Genomic DNA, 20,510 nt, shown 5'->3' on the forward strand with positions numbered 1-20,510 from the left:
CAAATGTCGCACGTTTTTCATGTCTGGGGTGCCGCTGATAAGAGTGATGTGATACAGTGTCATTCGACCTATTACTCGTATGAGCAGCCTATTATTCCTGCTACTGTGTTTGTTTCTGTGCACATTCATATTATTAATGTTAATATAATGAATGTTTGTTTTACTGAGATTGTACGTCAACATATTGATGTCTGCATGTAGTTGTGTCTTTCTGCTTTTCCCGGTTTGGGGTTGTCACAGCAGAACTCCGTTCCATCCATGGTTGGCAGATAGGTTTAACGTGCTGGGCTGCCAGCCCTGAAGCACAACGTCTGACAACGATACACCTATTCACGCATGTCTCCACGCAGACGACGCTCTATCTGGGAATTGCACCTATGTACTAGCTGACCTCCACAGGCCACTCCATTGCAACTGGTGCAACATACCCTAGCACTCCTGTGTCCATAATCGCATATCCATAGTTTCTCCAGCACACCCGTGTTGAGTTTCCATGCATAACAGCCATTATCCACCTGATATCACAGCCATGACACACCTTTACACATTGTCCTCTCCAGAGCGTCGGGGCCCTAGACACATTGTGTACCACCTCGTGTATTCACAGGGTCCCCATCCATTCATATTTGCACATACGTGCCTTTCCTGGTGTTATGAATTATGAATGATTTGCGGGTTACAAGTGTAGGTGGTTGCAACATGTAGTGCATTCCGTCTGTGTATAATGTTGACGTAGCACTTCAACAATGTTATGGCCACTGGTATAACCCTGCCTCTGGTGTGAATAGCGGTGTTCTACTCACTCTTGTGCAGCTTTATCTGACATACGCTGCAAGCACTTTATAATACCTTACTTGCTCTAGATTCCCTTCACAACCCTTATGTTTGCTTTCATCTTTCGGCGTTCATTCTATATAGATATATATATATATATATATATATATATATATATATATATATATATATATATATATATATATATATATATATATATATATATATATAGATATAGATATATAATTGCATATTTCTGTTATGTCTGTGGATATTTATCTATACACACATCTATCTATCTATATATCTATGTATCTATATATATAAAAGTTACAGCTGTACAAGACAACATACATTTGCTATGCTACAAGCTCGCATTACCAGCAGGCACTTGCATCTACTTATTCTGACTTACATATGTTTACTGCCACTTCTTTGTGATTACATGTGCCTTATTCCTTACAAAAGTACCACTTTGATTGATGGAATCCGGTTAACGGCCCCATGCGAAACATGCAGTCACCTTTACATGTATAAATGTTGGCTTTACAGCACAGAGGCATTCATTACACAATAAATTAATATGTGCTATAGTCGTACTTGAACCGGGAATGTCTTTACATTAGGCGGCTGCTCTAACCACTACACTATTGTTGTTCTGCCTCATTTATATGTATACCCATGGTTCATAGCTACTCTGACATATGCCTCACCGCTTCACTTACACAGCAGGCATCCATTCTCCTGATGGGAAAACCACAGTACTACACTTCCAACATTCCCTGTTTCCTACTGCTCTGGACCCGTGCTGCATGTCTACTCACTTCAAGTATATTCAGAACTCCTACGCTTATAGTCCTCGCACATACGTGTGTTTGATTTGCAGAGTGTTCATGTGCTGGTCTGGGTTTAGGTTTGTCTGACTGGTGTCTAGAGCTGTCCTGTAGCTGTTCAAATATCAGACGTAGCACATGGACAGAGTTAGTCCAGATTTTAACATTCTACCTGTGTTTACAAACGCAGGTGTTTGGGCACCTCTGACCACATTATTAGGTCGGCACTACATAACATAGGGCGGGGAGTGGTTCCACCACGTAATACAGGGTGGGGGGATTTCCACATGTTTCCCTTCACATTTGACTATTTCATTTATTTATATATACAATGAATATTATTCTGGACATCAGTTATAAATTCACTACAGGTATGCAATAGTCCTCTCAACAAATTTGACAGTTGGTTGGTGTACTTATGTGTACGGACCTCTGTGATACTCGGGGACTAGTTTCTACAGAGACAGGGACAAGGCTATGACAAATCAGGGACAATCACGGACACTTCTACCATATTAGTACTATCAACTTTGGAACGTGTTGACAGATTCGTATTACTACTAATTTTCTGCAGTTAAATGAGTCTATTATTCTTCATTGTTGTAATTAGTCATTCTCATTCAACACCTTTCCTCCAAAGGTCACTGGCTTTGTGAGTGATTAAGAGGCTGGCCAGTTATTGTGTGAATGCCCTGACCATTGGTAGGGTTGACACATTGTCATATGTACAGGTTGGGATATATTCTGGGGGCACCAGATTGTTTAGGCCAACACATACCCATGGACAGTGCAGGTTTAGAACATTCATTATTTTCCTAGATGAGAGCCTATACATTTAGCACTTTAGTTGTTAGTCTGTTTCTTGTATGAATTACGTATTTTCTATCCTGACATGACCGCTTTAGGCAACTTTTACATGCAGTATGGTACATAGTTATTTCCTACAATCACAGGACATTTGGCATTGTATCATTGTTGGTCAGGACACACCTACCCACACAGTGACTGTCCCTCACGCATTGGATCAGGAGGTATCCTGTTTACATCAGTGCCTTCATCACCCTATTTCCAAGTGCGACTATGTGAATGTGTACAATATATTCTCTCTATTATTCATGTCAGGACACGTGCGTCACGGGCAGGTGTTTGATCCTGGGTAGTAGGTTCTGCATGACCATCTAGGGCTGGACAGTCTCGTGCACCACTACTGCACATTCCAACTTGTGTCCAGATGTCTACAGGACTGGACGTCGTGTCTTGATACCCATTCTGATGTTTACACAAGTTACTTATCCCATGAGGGATATCCAAAAATTTAACAAGGCCAATACCGACCATTCTTTTGGCTTTATGAAAATGTGCTGGGGGTTTTACATGCAAGGGATACATAGTTTGCAATCCTGAAACTGCCTAGGGTGACACTGCCTACTACATATGAGTAGTGGTCACTATGTGTAGATATGGCTGCGCCAAACTAGTAGGCCAAGTATGGCTGGATTTGGTGGACGTTCCGGTATGGGGGGCGGGTTGTGTGCTGTGAAGGGGATGATGGGTATTCCATTATGCATCCAGGTGTGTTGCATTTGAATTGGCCGGTTCCATCAGGACCAATCTGTGGGTATGTGCCGGTGACATTTCTGTACATTTGTATCGCACATTTTAATATTCAAATGTTTGTGGGATTGTGTTCTACAGTATGGCCTGTCAGGTTGTATTGCAGATGTGTATACATGTTCTTTGTGTTTTTTTCTGATTCCCCTGCTGCTCCCTCATACACCTCCAGTTCACCTATTCTGCATATGACACAGTCTAGCCTTTGAGGATTATACCATTACCCATCCCCCCCACACACATATTCCTGACACTCCATCCATCACTGCTTTGGTTGATGGCCCATGACAAGGTCAAGGTAACACATTGCATACACTACATATGTCAGGTACCTGTATGGTTGTGTGGACTACCCTGGCATGTTTCACCTTCCACATGCTATACATCATGCACATAGGTACATGCCCATACTTAACTTTCATGACATGGTTGGTACACCCGGGTAATACCCATTCAACTGTGACACATCCTGACAAGTACAGCTTGGACCGCATATGTGCGGATTTTGGCCGACTGCTCTGATCATTGGTAGGATGCCACCTTTTCCTATGTCCAAGATAGGATATATTACGGACAGATATCCGATTGTACTGGACAACACATACCCACAGTCAACGCTACGGATAATACTGTTCCTTTAAGCCTACATGTTGCCTTATTGTTGTAGCAGTTTATATGCTCCTTCTGTTTCGTTTTCATGCTTATTCTATTTCCTGTCACATATGGTATGTTAAATACAGACATACCTACTGTATGTGACTATTACATGTGTTGTGGGATATGATTCTGTCATACGGTCGCTAGATATTTACATTTATCGTGGTTTTGTTATGGACACATCTGCCCAGCTGTGTTCTCTCCCTCACAATGTGGGACAGCTCGTGACCCTGACCATTGGGCTGGACGTAGCTATTGGTGGCATGCTAACATGATGCGTTTCACTTCTACTTGGTATAACTATCTACACTGCGTTGGACTAAGGGCACACAGTTTTCACTGTGATTTGTTCGAGGGATGGGGACCCGTTATTTCCTAACATGCATTTGTGTTTGCTTCTTCATTTTGTGTTCACAGGAACTGTCTTGCATGTTTTGCATATGTTTCAGTATCCACAGACACTGACAGATGTGACTACTATTGCATGCAAATTGTTATATGCAAGCATTTTAGGTTGCATGTCAACAGCGGACATTTCCACACCTCCATGCGGCACTTCGACACGCCCTATGCACTCGTGCTCATTTCCTATGCATGTGGCTGTGGCGGCAGCAAGCCTTCATTAATATGCATTTGGTGCTACTGCACCATCTTCACACCACACGGTCGGCGCAAGCCTAATGCCGGCCTTGTGCCGAGCTTCATGAATCCCGGGGATGGAGTTTTTTAAGCAAAGAAAGGTTAAAGGAGAAGTGGATTCTGAAGAAGTTTAAACTTATATGTAGTGCCTTTGTTACTCATCAGTTAAGCAGAGCTAATTTTATTCATGGATAAAACAAATACATACACATCATTACTGGAAAAAATATCAAGTAAAGTGTTACCATATTGGTTAAAGCAGCAGAGAATGCAGTCCATAATTTCAGCTACTTCTTTTGCTAGAAATGTGGCACTTTTGTTAACCTAGCAAACTATAAAGCAGATGTTTATGTAGTATTGTAAAGCACTACATGAAAGATAGTTTTGTTTCAACTATTCATAAAAAATATGAATTTAGAAATATTTACTTTCATGCAGGCAGTTACCACCCATGGTATGTCAAACAGTGTTACAAAAATCATTTAGTTATATTATCTAGACTTATGACAGAAGATGACATTTTGAACAAAATGTAGATACTTTGAATAATTAATTTTTATGGAGAGGTTACAAAGAAGGAGAATGTAAATAATTTCTAACAATTGTTTTCTACCTCTCAGGACACTCTCAGAGGTAATTTCTCCCTTTTCCTTCATGTTTTTGGAGTTCCACATGGCTGAGATTGCTTTCTCACATTTTCTCTAGATGATCTGTTTGAACGATAAGTTTATATATCAATGGTATGCATATAATACTCCCCAGGATTCAGAAGCTTGTGCCAGGTGCAGGCGTAGCATAGGCGGTATAACGCCAAATATGGCCATCGAGCGATTCAGGTACGATCCAATTCCACGTACACTACCGGCGTACGCCAGAACTGCGCAGCCCTCAGCGTAGGTATGCTAATCACCCCATCTGCAGTGCAGCACCATTCAAATGAAGGTAAATAGCGATTCATGAAGTGGTGCAGGCATAGCGTAAGCCCACGAAAATGTAAACCAAAAAACACGGTTTACATTTCCCCAAACAGAACATCGAAGCTATGGAAGCAGACCAGACTCATGTATTACAAAGTTAACATATGCCAGTGGCGAAATACACAGCCAATGGCATAAGAAAAGATGCACAACACCTAAAAAATAGCATTTAATGTCATGTCCACAGTAACGCAAAGTACAACTGCAGGGCATGTGTGCACAAACTGGAACACAAAGAAAATATATACAAGTGTCAGAAAATCGCAATGTAATACAAATCAGGATTTCACCATAATACGCAATGGTATGCATGGTACACCACAACCAAGCTGCAAGGGTTGCTAAGGGTCCGTGACAGTGTTCGACATGGTAACTATGAATTAGTAGTCAATGCCATGCAAATGAGGCAGGTAATACTGAATCGCAAACGTCCCGCCGGATTAAGGATGTACCATACGGCGCAACACTATAACACCAAGGAGTTGCTCAGAGGTATACATGACACCAGCAGTGGGGTGTGCCACCATAGCTGTAAGCACATTGGAGCAATGCAAATCTGGCCTGGCCCTTGCTAAGCAAAGCTGCAGGACAGGGGTGGGGAGGTAGGTATAGAGTCGTTTAGCTGAGAGCACACATGGTGCCTAAAAGTGCATGTGTATGGGGATGAAAACATGCCCGAAACCTGGTAAGCGGGTGCACGCGCTGCAAACCATAGCACAAACAGGAAGGTCAGGGGAAGAAAAGAAGGAAATGCCGCAGTAGGGTAATTGGAGTACAAATGAGCAATTAACACCTATTAACTCACAGTGGGCAATTGACAGCAGCTGACAAGTCTGCTCGCAGAAACCTGCAAAACAGGATAGGGGAGGCATCGGATTGCAAAGAAAGGAGAACTGTCATAGCAGAGCAAAGTAAACCTACAGTAGACAGGCAATAGAACACATTACACAAGATAAGCCAGGTCTAGGAAAGTACAAATGAAAGAAGGCTGCTGGATGCATGCCAGAAAATTGTAGGTGAAACGTGAAGAAATGTAAAGGGAAGGGCAAGAGGTAATCCACGGCAGCCAAATGTAATTCAACACCAAAGGCACCACAATAATAGTCCCTGTAGTAAAACACATAAGATACCCTGTAGCTACGATCCTACATACACACCCTATGACATCATTGGTATTCATAGCACAATAGTAAAAATTGTGAAAGCACCCTACACACACCTGTGTATTCACAAATACTACACCATAGGTGTAAACACACGGGGAACTTTTAAAATGTACATGTTGGGAGCTGCCATAGCTGTGATTCATCACCATGTGTTAGAGACTAACGGTGTTGTGGAGGATGATGCTGACAACCACCGCAGGCCCTGGAGGAGGTGAAGAGTGTTCAGACCAAGGGAAACCTACCAGGGGCTACATGATCTGGAGATAGTAGAGTGTTACAGGGTGGACAGAAACATCTTACAGCAAATAGTTGAGCTGTGCTGGCCATGCCTGAGAATCAGAAACAACAGAGGGGAACCCATCCCAGTGGACACGAAGGTATGTGTAAGCTTGCGAATACTAGCCAGAGGTACCTTTCAAAGGCCAGCTGGAGATATAATGGGGATCTCACAGGCATCAGCATCTAGGGTACTACACCAGTTCCTGGATGCCATGTTACCACATGCCAATGAGCATATATACTTCCCCCGAACTCCGGAGGAGTTGGCCAGCAATATGCATCACTTCCACCATGTGGCACACTACCCAGAGGTACTGGGTGCAATAGACTGCATGCACATACATATCAAGTCACCACCCGGTGAGCATGGTAGGCGCTACATAAACCACAAGGGATTCCACTCCATCAACTGCCATGTCGTGTGCAATGCCCAGGGCATTATCACAGATGTGTGTGCTGGCAGCCCTGGAAGCTACCATGACTCCCGTATCTGGCATGCCTCACAGCTGTAGCAGGTGTTTGTCAGGGGGGACATCCCACCAGGCCACTTTGTGGGGGATGCTGGCTATGCACTGGAGCCATGGATGATGACTCCCATCAGAAATGCACACACACCCATGCAAGAACACCATAATGAGGCACACGCACAAACCAGAATCATCATAGAGCGTGTGTTTGGGATGCTGAAATCATGGTTCCATTGCTTGGACACATCTGGTGGCACCTTGCAGTACTCTCCAGGCATGTGTGCCCACATCTTCATAGTATGTGCCATGCTACATAACATGATCCTATGGAAACAGCTGCAGCAGGGACAAAATGGTCAAGGGTCTCATAGCCCACCGCAATTGCCAAGGCCATCACAGGCACAGAGGGATTCAGACAACGAACACCCTGTGCCAGCCCCAGTAGGTAGACGGAGATGTGCCCAATATGCCTACACCTTGGCAAAGAGGGAATGTATAGCACATACTCTGACAGTGTAGGCCCCTATGGAGTGACACACCTCTCCACCTGCACACACAGTAAAATGGATGGCACACACACATGACCACCTGTAAATTGTAATGTATAGGTGGCCCACTGTGTGAATCCGACATAGGCAGCCCTCAAACATTGTACACACAACAGCTATTGGAACAAGGAATGTCAACACCTGAACAGTACATGCGCCTATCAGCAGATGTTGTTGCTGTGTGTATAGGTTCCTAGGTACATCGGTAGGTACACGCCCGATTGTCAGAGGCCATACACCAAACGAGGCAAACAGTGTCTGCTGTCACCACAACATTGAGTAACCAACTGTCGCTCAGTGGAGCAGAGGCAATCGTGGGATCACATGTGTGTAAGCACTGTTCTGCACACACTCTGCACGGATTCCCTACTGCGTTAATTAGGGGCTCCATATAATGTAATCATGGATGTTGTGTCAAGGCATGGGGTGTACCCATGACAGGTATTCATCACCCCAGCATGCTCCACCTATGTCCGTTCAAAGGTGTAGCACATTATCGTGTATGGCTCACTGTGATATACATACCCGATGCTGGAGCACATCCAGTAAACATCACATGGACATACCAGTAATTGGACTCATCCATATGTAAACTAACTGAGTTACACATGTGAGTGCAGTATGGAGTAACAGCCATAGTATACTCCACATACAAAACACCATAACATGTGTACAAAGCCCAGATGGCCAATTGGTAAATGCAGTGACCGTCATGCATGTTCCCGGTCCCACGTCCTGCAAGGGATGCAACGTAATCCCAAAGGCACGAATAATGCATGTTGGATGCAGGTCATCAGATCATGTTTAGCACACGTCAGTGGGAATATGTGTTGCCCAGTGCTGGTAAGCGTCGTTTAAATATGAATATACAGATATGCACAAAACAGGGCAAACCATCTCTGAATATCACACAGATCACGGTCAATGATGTCCAGAACAGGTGAAACCAGCATTATTCACCCCTGTACTAATAGCGCCTGCTCTGAGGGGTAAAATGACCACTGCCAGGAGTAGAACATGCAATCATGTATACAATCACCTAACACTATGGTAGCCAAGATGTATCTACGGCAGGTGTTTAACGTGACAGGTTCAGACACAAACGTGCGGAGTCCAGGAAACAGTATACACCGACAAGTACACAATGAAAGGTGTAGTTTGCCTGTCACTTTCCCTGTCAGATATATATATCGATCTATATATATATATATATATATATATATATATATATATATATATATATATATATATATATATATATATATACATACATACATACATATATACATAGATATAATACAGATATTAAGGGTGATAGAGAGATATATGTTGATATATACGGATTCACCGATATCTGTAAATATATAGATAGGTCAACGACATTCATTAAACCTTGGAGGTACAAATAAATAGGACACCGCCAACTATGGAATGTGTCACATACCGACATGTGTAACCACGAGGCTGAAAGACTGAAAGAACACAGTATCGGAACACTAGAACCGCAAGTAATATTATCACGATAAGAAGGAACATTTAGTTACCGCTGCCGGTGTTGCGGTCCACGTAGGTACTGTGTTCAACTGTGTTTGTGATTGCTGGAGTCTGTGTATGTGTGTGTTGAGGGTGGTGTGTGCGTTTCCATGTGAATGTAATGTGTGTGTGTGTGTCTGCATCGTGTGTCTGTTAGTGCCAACTCGGAGGTACATCATTACGGTAGGTGTGGTTATAGCTAGCCGTAGGCATACGGTTGCCACCTGTCTCACATTAGGAGGGACAGCCCCTCCCTGGGCAGTTGTGTCCTGACATAAAACATTACGAAAGGCAACTGTCCGAGATTGTAGGACATTGTTATATCCCATATATTATGTCATAGTTGCATTAAATAGTTATGCCTGTATGTAAGAAACGTAAATGTTACATGCAATATGATAAGTAGCCAAAGTCCTACAACAATAAGTATGTATTGAGAATAAAAGTATGTGCTATCCTGTGTACTGACTGTGGGTATGTGTCGGCCTGTAAACAGCGATGTGTGTCCCGCAAGTGTCCCACAATGTCCATTTGAAAAGGTGGCAACCCATGCCAAAGAGGTTCAGTTACCAACACAACTGCAATGACTGTAAATATCTGGGACAGAAATGCATGGGACAGCTGTCAGTTAGTAACATCCCTTTACATATCGCTGTAATTCCGGAGGTATGGAAGTATCAACCTCACCTGCATACTATATAGAAACCAATTAACAACGGCCCAATGTATAATCCCATAACAAATGTCTACTAACTGATAGCTCTTTAATTAGGGAAGGAGCCCACACACATATATGGAATATGTAGAAATGCAAGTCCCACAAACCTGTATATGCTACGTACACCAACCTACATCCCCCACACACGAAACTATAGCAATACAGACCGTAATTACAGCACAAACATCCAGTCAGTCAATTACATCTGCAGAAACGTTAACATACCTTGTGAGAGACACATTTAAAGGCGCCATGTGAAATCGTAGCCATTGTATAATGGAACAAACGGCGATGTTACAGGTTTTGTTTGCAATAGTCCTTTATCAGACGGTTGGTATGACAGGTACACTCACATGTAGAACCACATACTCTAGCCGTCACACACAATCCATGGGGGACATGAATCCAAACTATACGTGTCTCTACATATTGCAGTTGCAATTACACAGAACAAAATACAATACAGGCCGTCTCCCCGAAGTTAGGGCAAATGGACAACGCCCAAGTGGAGAATTCAATTATACCCCACTGTTGCCACGTAATTGGCGAATGGAGTAGCTTCACAGCTGATGTGCAAGTAATAAGTCACTCAGAAACAGCAATTGGCAGCAGGAAACCACGTTATAGGTATCGACGTATATAAGGATGACTTGCCAGACATTTAAACCGTATGCTCTTACCATAGAACTGTTTAAACAGTGTAAGAGAGATAGTTACGAAAGTCCGGAACTATAACAAAGTATGTAGAACACTTGGTATGTAAGTGTATGTATAGCCTGTTATGTATCAATTATTTAGTGTATGTATAGCCTGTTTTGTATTAATTAAAAGTGTCCGCAATGCATAAAGTGGGAAAAGGTATTATGGAGTAATGTCTTGCTGAGCATAGTAACGCTTGTAGAAATTGTGTGTCCTGCAGTGGGCCACAAGGTAAACATCACAGACACCACAAGGGATGCTACATGAGGGCTTTAAACAGAACAATTCCATACCACCCGCCATCAGTGGTAGGGTATGTCCAACAAGTACGTGCCATAGCAGTGGATAGTATATGTTGATATACCGTCACAGTAGGCATGTGTATGGGCATATAACGACAATGACATGTCGAAGGTGGTCCCACTGTGCAAGTATGCTTTGCATTATGGGATACTATGTAAAATATGTGTAATGTACAGTATTGTAGGTAGATATGTCAGATATTCTACATAGCATAACAAGCATATCATGCATACCAAAGGTATCATCTATTGGCATGTACAATATACAATAACAGGATACATATGGCTTGTAGTTACAGGACACTGTAATAGCATGATAGCTAATCTAAATGGAAGGGCTACTCAATTAACCATGCACAAAGGACATGTAATAGCTTCACAGGTTCATAGTGGGGTACTATGCAATCTGGCAAGTCTGTGTAAGCACAACTACAGTGTTCACACCAGCGGCACCTCTCTAGGGTAGTGTCCTGTCTGTGAACAGCAGAGCCATGTGTTACCTGCACCTCTGCACAGTACAGCCACTGCAGTGATCCCTGGTGTACATGTGTCTCCCATCCACCAAGTGAGGTATCACATGAACAGTGCTACTGAGTGTCCCTGCGTGATGTACATAGGAATCATGTTCCAAAGCATGGTGAGTGTCTGGTTTGGGAATGTAACCCTCAAGCAGATCCCACTCATCATTGCATGTGTGCACATATCCATGAGCATGTTGCTCACAGTGGCTTTTGCTTATGTTGCGTATGTGGAGTATATCCATGAAAATTGCTGTGGACATGGGCCCTGTCTGTTCAGCAGAGATAACCCCTGAGTATGTAGTATGCAAACGTGTACAGACGTGGTGACCGTAGTTCTACCGCATACTTCAACTGTCGGAGCTCAATAAATGTCATGGTGTGTTAATGTTGTGGTATGTAAAGCCGTAGCTGTTGTGTAAGGTACACCCTAAATGGGGTGTTGTACCTTTGAATGTGTGTATACGTCTGGAGTTCAGAGGTACAATGGGTGCCTATGTTCCAGCTACAAACCCAGTACAGATAAGTGTGGCCACGTTGAAGGATATCCATGCTACAGTGGCAGTATGGTTATCAAAGGAGTAGGTGTGACATACGTGTGTACTACGAGCATGTACAATGAGACATGTATGTAGGAGACTACCACCTATGTGATAGTCAGTGGGTGAATGGTGTAATGCAAAGGGGATGTTCATGCACCTTGTGTCATGCAGCTTGAGGCCATGATATTGATATCAGGTATCCATCACAGTGACACCCTTATGGAGGGAGTCAGTATCAGCTGGTGGATCAATCATGGTGCTTTGTATGCAGTTGTCTGTAAAGCTGGGCAGGGAAAGTGCCTTTGTGTTAGCCTGTACCTCAGGGAAGCATATACTGAACATGAGAGGCCCTATGACTGAGGACTGTGGTATGCCAAGTGTAACTGAAATACAGTAGGTACTATGGTATGCTACCCTCATTGTGTGTGTCCTGTCCGTGAGCCACTTTGCATAGCATCCTGAGACATAGGGGTCGATGTGCAGGTGGATGTGTATGTTGTCAATACCAGAATGGAGAACAGTGCTGCAAGGCAATGAGAGGACAATGTAGGCTGTGTGGACCCTCTTACCATCATCAACTACCCTGGTAACTGTATGAAAGGAGTCCACCAGGTGTAGGAGCCATGCTATGGCCCTAACAAGTCCAACCTGGGTGGCATCAAAGGACCGGAGCCCACCAATGTCTCTGTGAATGACTTCCATGATGATATGCCCCATAGTCTTGCAGAACAGTCCAGTCAGGTGTGTAGGGCAATAGTCCCCCTCGTGCATTGTGGCGCCACCTGTGTGGAGTGTGATAACTGTTGCTGTGTGCCATTCAGGGGCCACAATGTCTGATACAAGGCTATTACTGAATATGGTGGCCAAGTGGGGAGACATGTCGTTCAGAGGTTTGTGTAAATCACAGCCTGGGATGTTGGATGGTCACATGGGGCCAGTGTTCCAGGCCATATAGAGTGCAGGTTAGTACTGTGTAGGTGTGAACACAGGGACACAGCAATGTTCCTGCATGGATTGTGGCCCTGTAGGGAGTGAGAGGGTGTAATGTTAGCATTGAACCCATCCGCCAGCATGTTGCCAACATCACCTAGTTCTGTAATGTTCCTGAGTAACTGTTGTATGTCAGAGAAGATGTGGGTATTGCCATCGACTGCTGACATACCTCCATAATGCCTTGTAGTACACCCTGGAATGTGTTGCAGTAATGTTTACGTAGCTAGTTTCAGAGTATGTGATGAGGGATCCTGTAGCTCTACTGAGGCTGACCAGTGAGCTACCCCAACCATGAGATTGTACTCCACTTTGCAACAGCCTCCACCTGTTATAAACTATGTCCATGGAACTGGACCCCCAGAGTGGCATCCATTATCTGGTGGGTACCATAGGATCATAGGATCATAGATCATAGGATCATAGGATCATAGAGTAGTACTAGGCTAACTGCCCTTGCGAGCCACTTTAAGCCTAGCCAATTATCCCCCTCAAAAACCATGCCCTGTGTTTTGTAAGGCCAAACACAAACACCTCAACCATTAGGCCACCCTCCCAACCCATCATGGCTCTGTGTGGAATAGCATGATCCATGCAGTCATGTAAGTGCTAATGAAGTGCACTGGGGTATGTTTCAGCATTTCTATGTACATTGTCTATCTGCACGGGTGTCATGACGTTAACTACTGTTGTCATAAGATGTCTGTAGTAGGCGTTGTAGTACGCTTGTACTGTGTATACCGTGAAGGGTGTGATGTCGGCATGTGGATAACAATGGTGATTAGCATATGTTCAGAATCCACCAATGAGGGGATAACGCCAGGTGTGGAACACCAGTCACATGATGGTAGTGTCCATGTCAAGGATATTGTTGGTCTTGGAGGTGGTGTGTATGGGTTGATCCAGCCGAGTGGAGGTTATGAATCCCAGACGGCTTTGGCCTAATATGTAAGTACATGAGTGGCTATCCCAGTTAAGTGTGGGGTAGTGTCAGTCTCACATCAGTAGTACCTGTCTAAGCCCTACTGTCCAGTACACCAAGAAATGAGGTCTGGTAACTGTGGGTATGTTGTTGAATCCATAGCTTGTTACAATGTGTATAGCAGTTCTGGCCACAGTTAGTTGCACGTGGAGCACCTCTGATGCATTGTGCTAAGTAACTAGCCAGGATGTGTGTACAACATAGTGGAATATGGGAACACCTCAGCCATGGGTGTGCCGGTCCAGGTTACATGACTGAAAAGTATTGTCTGTGTATAACCTGTCATTGCAGGTGTGCTCTGCAGAGCCTAGAGGCAGGTCTCGGTCACTGCAGAGATATTGAAGTGGTCCATTTTAAGGAGTGCCTTTCTTGCATGTGTCAGAAATGAAGATGTCAAGCATTGTGTCACATGACCCCATGTTCTGCTTGCCTGTTCCCGCTCTGGTGGTGAATGTTATTGGAAACTGTGCAAGACAGGCAGTATTGAAGCAGCAAGAGCCTTACATGTTATCTGTACTCCCAGGGCTGACAGGTGCAGGTCAGCTGTGCCAAAGCATCGTGTTTTGTTGACCATGTCAGTCAAAGTGGACAGATACCTGTGGAATGACAGCAGAAGCATAGGCAACTGTTGATGTGACACAGTCAGTCATTGCACAGTGGTATCGGGTCCGGATGAATGCATAATGCTCCCCAGGGCTTGGCCCATACCTTCAGGGCTACAAGACCGGTGAGCTATTGCATGTCCCTGCACATGTAGTCTGTGAAGTTGTATCTCAGGGCAGTCACACTAACATGGAGAATGACAGTCAAATTGTACCTGGTGAGGTGTGGCATGGGTGCATAGGTTATGTTGCGGAACCAGTTACCCGACAACAAGATGCAAGTGACTATCGCCTTGTGTAGCCTGCTGAGTGGAACATCAGTGTGATCGCTTACAGACTCACCTATGACAGGTGTGTTGTGTATGTTATAACACCCTACTGGCTGTATGTGATGGACACACATGAGTCTGTGGGTTATAAGTTATTGTTGTTGTGTTTGGTGATGGGGGCTGCCTTTGGTGCCTACACAGAGTATGGAGAGGTACTGCACAAGTTGTACCTGTATGTATGGCCTGTGGTGGTGGAGATCTTGTGAGACTATGTGATAAGTGGGGTGTGTTGCGAATGTTACAAACCCCCACATGATTGTCAGGTGCAGTCAGGGTTGGTGACAGCATTACCCCCAGCAGGTCTGCATATGTGCATCTCCCACAGGCTGTAGTGTCGTATGTTGGGAGGTGAGCATTGACTGTGTACATGAGACAATTGCTCTATTGCCACATGTACGACATATTCATCATATAGACAGGCAATAGCACTGGTACGTGACAGTTGGATATACCTGTATATACAACCATGTCTCACAAGATATGTGAGTTACGTGTGTACAACAGCTGTCATACTGTAAGCAAGCTGGAAATGTCAGGACAGAAAGTGTACATGTGAGAAATGGTGTGGAATTGGGTGCTATATTAAACAGTAGCTCATGAAGTGCTCACAAGTTATGCACAAGTGCTGAGCATGGAAATACAATACAGATAGGGTGTTGGATAATATCAACCCACAAGTGGTGACAACAGTCATAATTGGTGGCACCGCACTAACCCTGCTGAGTATGGTCTGCAAGTCCATGAACCATTATCAATGTAGATGTTAGCAGTACAGATGTACATGACAGTACGGATGTTTGACTACATAGACCTTCATATGTCACAGGAGTGTTCTACCAGTGGCCTGTTGACAGAATCAACACTACAAAAGGTTCCAAGTGACATGTGCATATCACACCAGTGCCAGCTACAGTAAAACAGGGTTAATGTGTTGTACTCCACCCTCATTGTAGCCCATACCACCCAGACAAATGTGAGGCATCTGTGTATGTCAGGATGTGAATGGCCATGACCTATGAGCAATAGCTGTCTCAGTGTTGTGAACAACATACATAATGGGCTTTGTGGGTGAGGTGTGTCACATATGTGCACATTCTGACGGATGATATCAGCATTGTCACCGCTAGGTGAATATCCCTGTACCCATTAACTACCACCTATGCTGCGGTCAACATTATGGACACTGTGTAAGGGATGGTGCTGTGCAGTTCACCTCCCTGAGTTGGTGACGTCTCCAGGTCCCTTAGGTAGTCATACGAGGTACCCATGTCATGACAGGGTGTCATCCATGAGCATGGAGAGCATTGGACAGGCATACACAGCACTTGGGTGACCAATATTGGATCACGTATCACCTTTAAGGGGTATTGGCCATGCATGGATGGGTAATACCAGCCTTCACAATCCTCACCTCCACTATGCAGCATGCTGTCTACCTTGCATAAAGACATGTGCTACACTATGATGTTGGACATGCTACATGTCCATATCCTGATCTGAAAGACATACGTCATGGACAGCCACCATCCTACTACTAGGATCGTCACATGCTGGACAAATCCCTGTGCCATACATGTGACATACTCCCGCCATACCATGCAACCCTGTCCATCAAAGCTGCACATGTCATCTCTGTCATACATGGTGTGATGGCCGCATGGTAGATGTAGTATCAACTGTCTGGATCAGTAATGTGGCACTGATGCACCTCGCGGTGGAAAAATGGCTGTCAGATACAGCTAGGAAACCTTGCCCACACATGCTATAGTTGATAACCATCCCTGCGAATGACATCCGACTAGCCATTGTCCCATGTCTATCACATGTGCAACACAGGCGAGCTGTGGCAGGATGCTCAACAGCTGTACAGTGCCGTGTAGATGTATATGGCAAAACACATGCATGTAAAGGTTTCCATGCATATGTGTGCATTGTCACTGCTCAAGTCCATTAAGGCTGTGTATGTGTTGATATGTGTCATATACACAGCATCAAGGTCAACAGCATTACCGTGGACACATCCAGGCATATGCTGATAGGTAAGAACACCAGTGCAGGTGAACACACATGCCCACATCAAGACAGCATTCACATGGAGTATGAACAATGTAATGAGGTGACACACATATATGGTGATGATATCCAATGCATAACGGGTGTTACATGTGTGTGACACAAACATGTCAGTCGTGTCAGTGTCATGATGATTTGCAAAGATAACTGTGCAGATGTACTAGATTTACTAGAAATGTATGTGCAGCAGTATCTCTGTACATCTCTGATACTGTGACCTGTCACCATCATTATGTCTTACAGATAATGCCTCATACACGCCTGCCAGTGTACAGCCACCAGGAGGATGATGTCCTCATCCTGTACCTCCATGAGAACTATGAGGTGTTGTTCAGCCATGTGCCACATCATGCCCAGCAGGGTGATGACCTGTGACAGGATATTCGCAGGAGGGTTAATGATGTGGTTGGCCATAACCGCACCTACCAGCAGGTGCGCAGACACTGCACAGACTTGGTACATCATGCAAAACAGCGTGCCACTGCAATCGCCAGGGAACAAGGTGGAACAGGTGGTGGGCCACCAACCCAGCCCCCACTCACGCACACCAAGGAGCTACTGGCCAGTCTGGGGACACCCTCAGAACAGCATCCTCAAACACTAGCTGCCATTGTGGAGGTGGGTGTCTCCCAACCAATGAGCTTGGAGTTGCCTGGTAAGTCACTACTACACATATGGCTATTATATCCCATTTAGTTGCATGTGTCACTGTACATTATGTAATGTAACATCATATGCAAGGTATGTTTACACACATGCTGCATACTACAGTATGCTACCCTGTGTATGCACACATGTGCATGCTATATGCTATTGTACAGGCAAATGTGTTAACATGCACAGTGCACCCTGTGGCTGTCATACAGTCATGGATAATGTTCAAACTGCTGTATCACCCCTATACAGGTACCTCTGGCATGCCACACAGACATCAGTCCATTGCAGGTGAGACTGTCATCAGTATCAGGCATGTTAAAGCATAGATCTATTCGCCATGTGGCCAGTTAACACCTGTACACATGATGTTCGGTCCAGTCACAATATACAGGTCGCATCACCCATCATTCACACTGGCCACCCATGTGCAATATATACAAACGAAATGATACACAGTATTTGTCATTGCTACCTGTGTGGACAGCTGTGCATACAACAGTTGAGATGTTGTACAATGTAGGCATATGTACTATACATTGGAACAACACGTGTGGTATGCAAACAGTACCACACAGTGAGCTGTGATATGGGCAGCCCACAGGAGTCACCATTGTGTTATATGCCCCTGCAATGGGTGCACACATTGTGATGTGCCATCTGACATGTCCAAGACACGTAGTGTTCTGGGTGCAATATTGTCACACTATCCCATAACCCATACCCCACATACCAAACATACAACCCATTGTCTGCATTGCCCTGTGGATGGTGACATATCTGACATCTATGGGTGTATGTCATATGGGACAACACAGACATGTGAGATTGATGGCCATTACACACATTTGGCCAACACATGTGCACACATGGCCATGGGGGATGGCCTGATACACGTAGCCACACAGTAGATGTGATGTGTATACACCCTGTTGCACATTGTCCACACATGGTCCAATTATAGCCTTAGTTGACTGATTATACAGTTGATGTGGTACACTGGACATCCTAAAAGCCTGTGCACAGCTAGTGGAGGTGTCACTGAAGTCTACCATATAAGATGTGTTGAACATCACGACTGTGTCATAGCATGACAGTAGTCACCTCTACAGCTTCCACAGACATTGACACCACATCAGGCCACAGATACTGTACATTTCCCTTGCTGCTGTAGGACATTACCATTAGCTGTGCACCTCGTGTGTGTGGTACATCAATGTCATGTGGGACATGGTGAATTGACAAGTCTGCTATGTGTGGACATGGTTGCCAGGCAGCTAAAACTCTGTAGTAGTTGTGCAGGGGTGTCATCTGTAGATCCTTCAGTGACCTGTCACATGACACACCATGGTTTGTTGTGTATACACCTCAGCATCCTGGGTCACCATCCACAGTTATGTCATGGGTATGCATGCAGTTATGGCTATGCAATGTGTACATATTATGCACTGTATAGCAATATAGATGCCTCATGATGCCATGCAATGGCACAGTGTCTGCACCTCACACTGTATAGCAATGTAGATGGCTCACACTACCTTTCCATGCTCATGCACATTTGCTAAACATGCATTCTATCTGTAGGGCATACAGACAACACCGTAATGTCATGCCCATTACAACACTGTACATGTGTCAGGACACCATTGTGTCAGACATGTATGCATGTTAATGCACACGTCAGCAGATGACATGACAAGGTCACGTCAGCCATGTGTATGGTTATCCTGTTCTGGTCCACATGGTGTATCACAGGGATGCATGCATACTACCATGATTGTGTGAACTGCACGGCTACTGATATGACACCTGCTTGCTGTAGTGTGCACCCCAGGAAGGTATGCTAACTAACACTATTAATGCCTGAGCTGCATGCCGTCTGCTGTATCACAGGCATGCTGCACGCTGTCTGTCAAATCACATGCATTGTGTGTATGTGTCTGTGTGTGTGTCTGTGTGTGTGTGTCTGTGTGTGTGTCTATTGTAATTTAGAGTCTTTCTTTGCATTCACAGGTGATGTCGGTGGTTTACCCTCCTGCGGTCCATCTGATGTTAGTGTCCCCACAGATACTAGCAGTGATGAACATATGCAAGAGGTACAGGCAGGGTTGTCAGGGGCAGAATCTGTGCCAATGGTTGCCATCCCAGCTATGTCCCCCTCTTCCCCGCACACAGTTCTGCTGTCAACACATACCGCATCACCAGTGGCCATAGAGGAAGGACAGTCAGCATCTGTTAGCGTGGAACAGGAATGTGTGGTGACTACAGAAGGTGTGTCTCCACACCATGATGTCAGTGTAATGACTGCAGATGTGCCACACAGGCATGTGGCCGGTGCTGCTCGTAGGAGGACCTCTGGCAGACATGCACCTGCAGGACAGAGCGCAGCAGCTGGTATCACCAGATGCATGTTCCAGACTGTAATGGCGGCACAGGCACATGCTGAACAGCAGAACAGAGAAGGGCAGAGGCTGCAAAGGGTGTACCCTAAATGACAACATCCAGGCATTGGCAAATGCTCAACAGAAGATTGCTGATGTTCTGGACAGGCGATTGGGTGACATGGTCGGAATCCTTGACCGTGGCATGGCAATCCACGAGTGTAAGCTGTCTGTGC

This window comes from Protopterus annectens, chromosome 3.part1 (assembly GCF_019279795.1).
Source record: "Protopterus annectens isolate FY-2018-M chromosome 3.part1, PAN1.0, whole genome shotgun sequence".
NCBI classification, from domain to species: Eukaryota; Metazoa; Chordata; order Ceratodontiformes; family Protopteridae; genus Protopterus; species Protopterus annectens.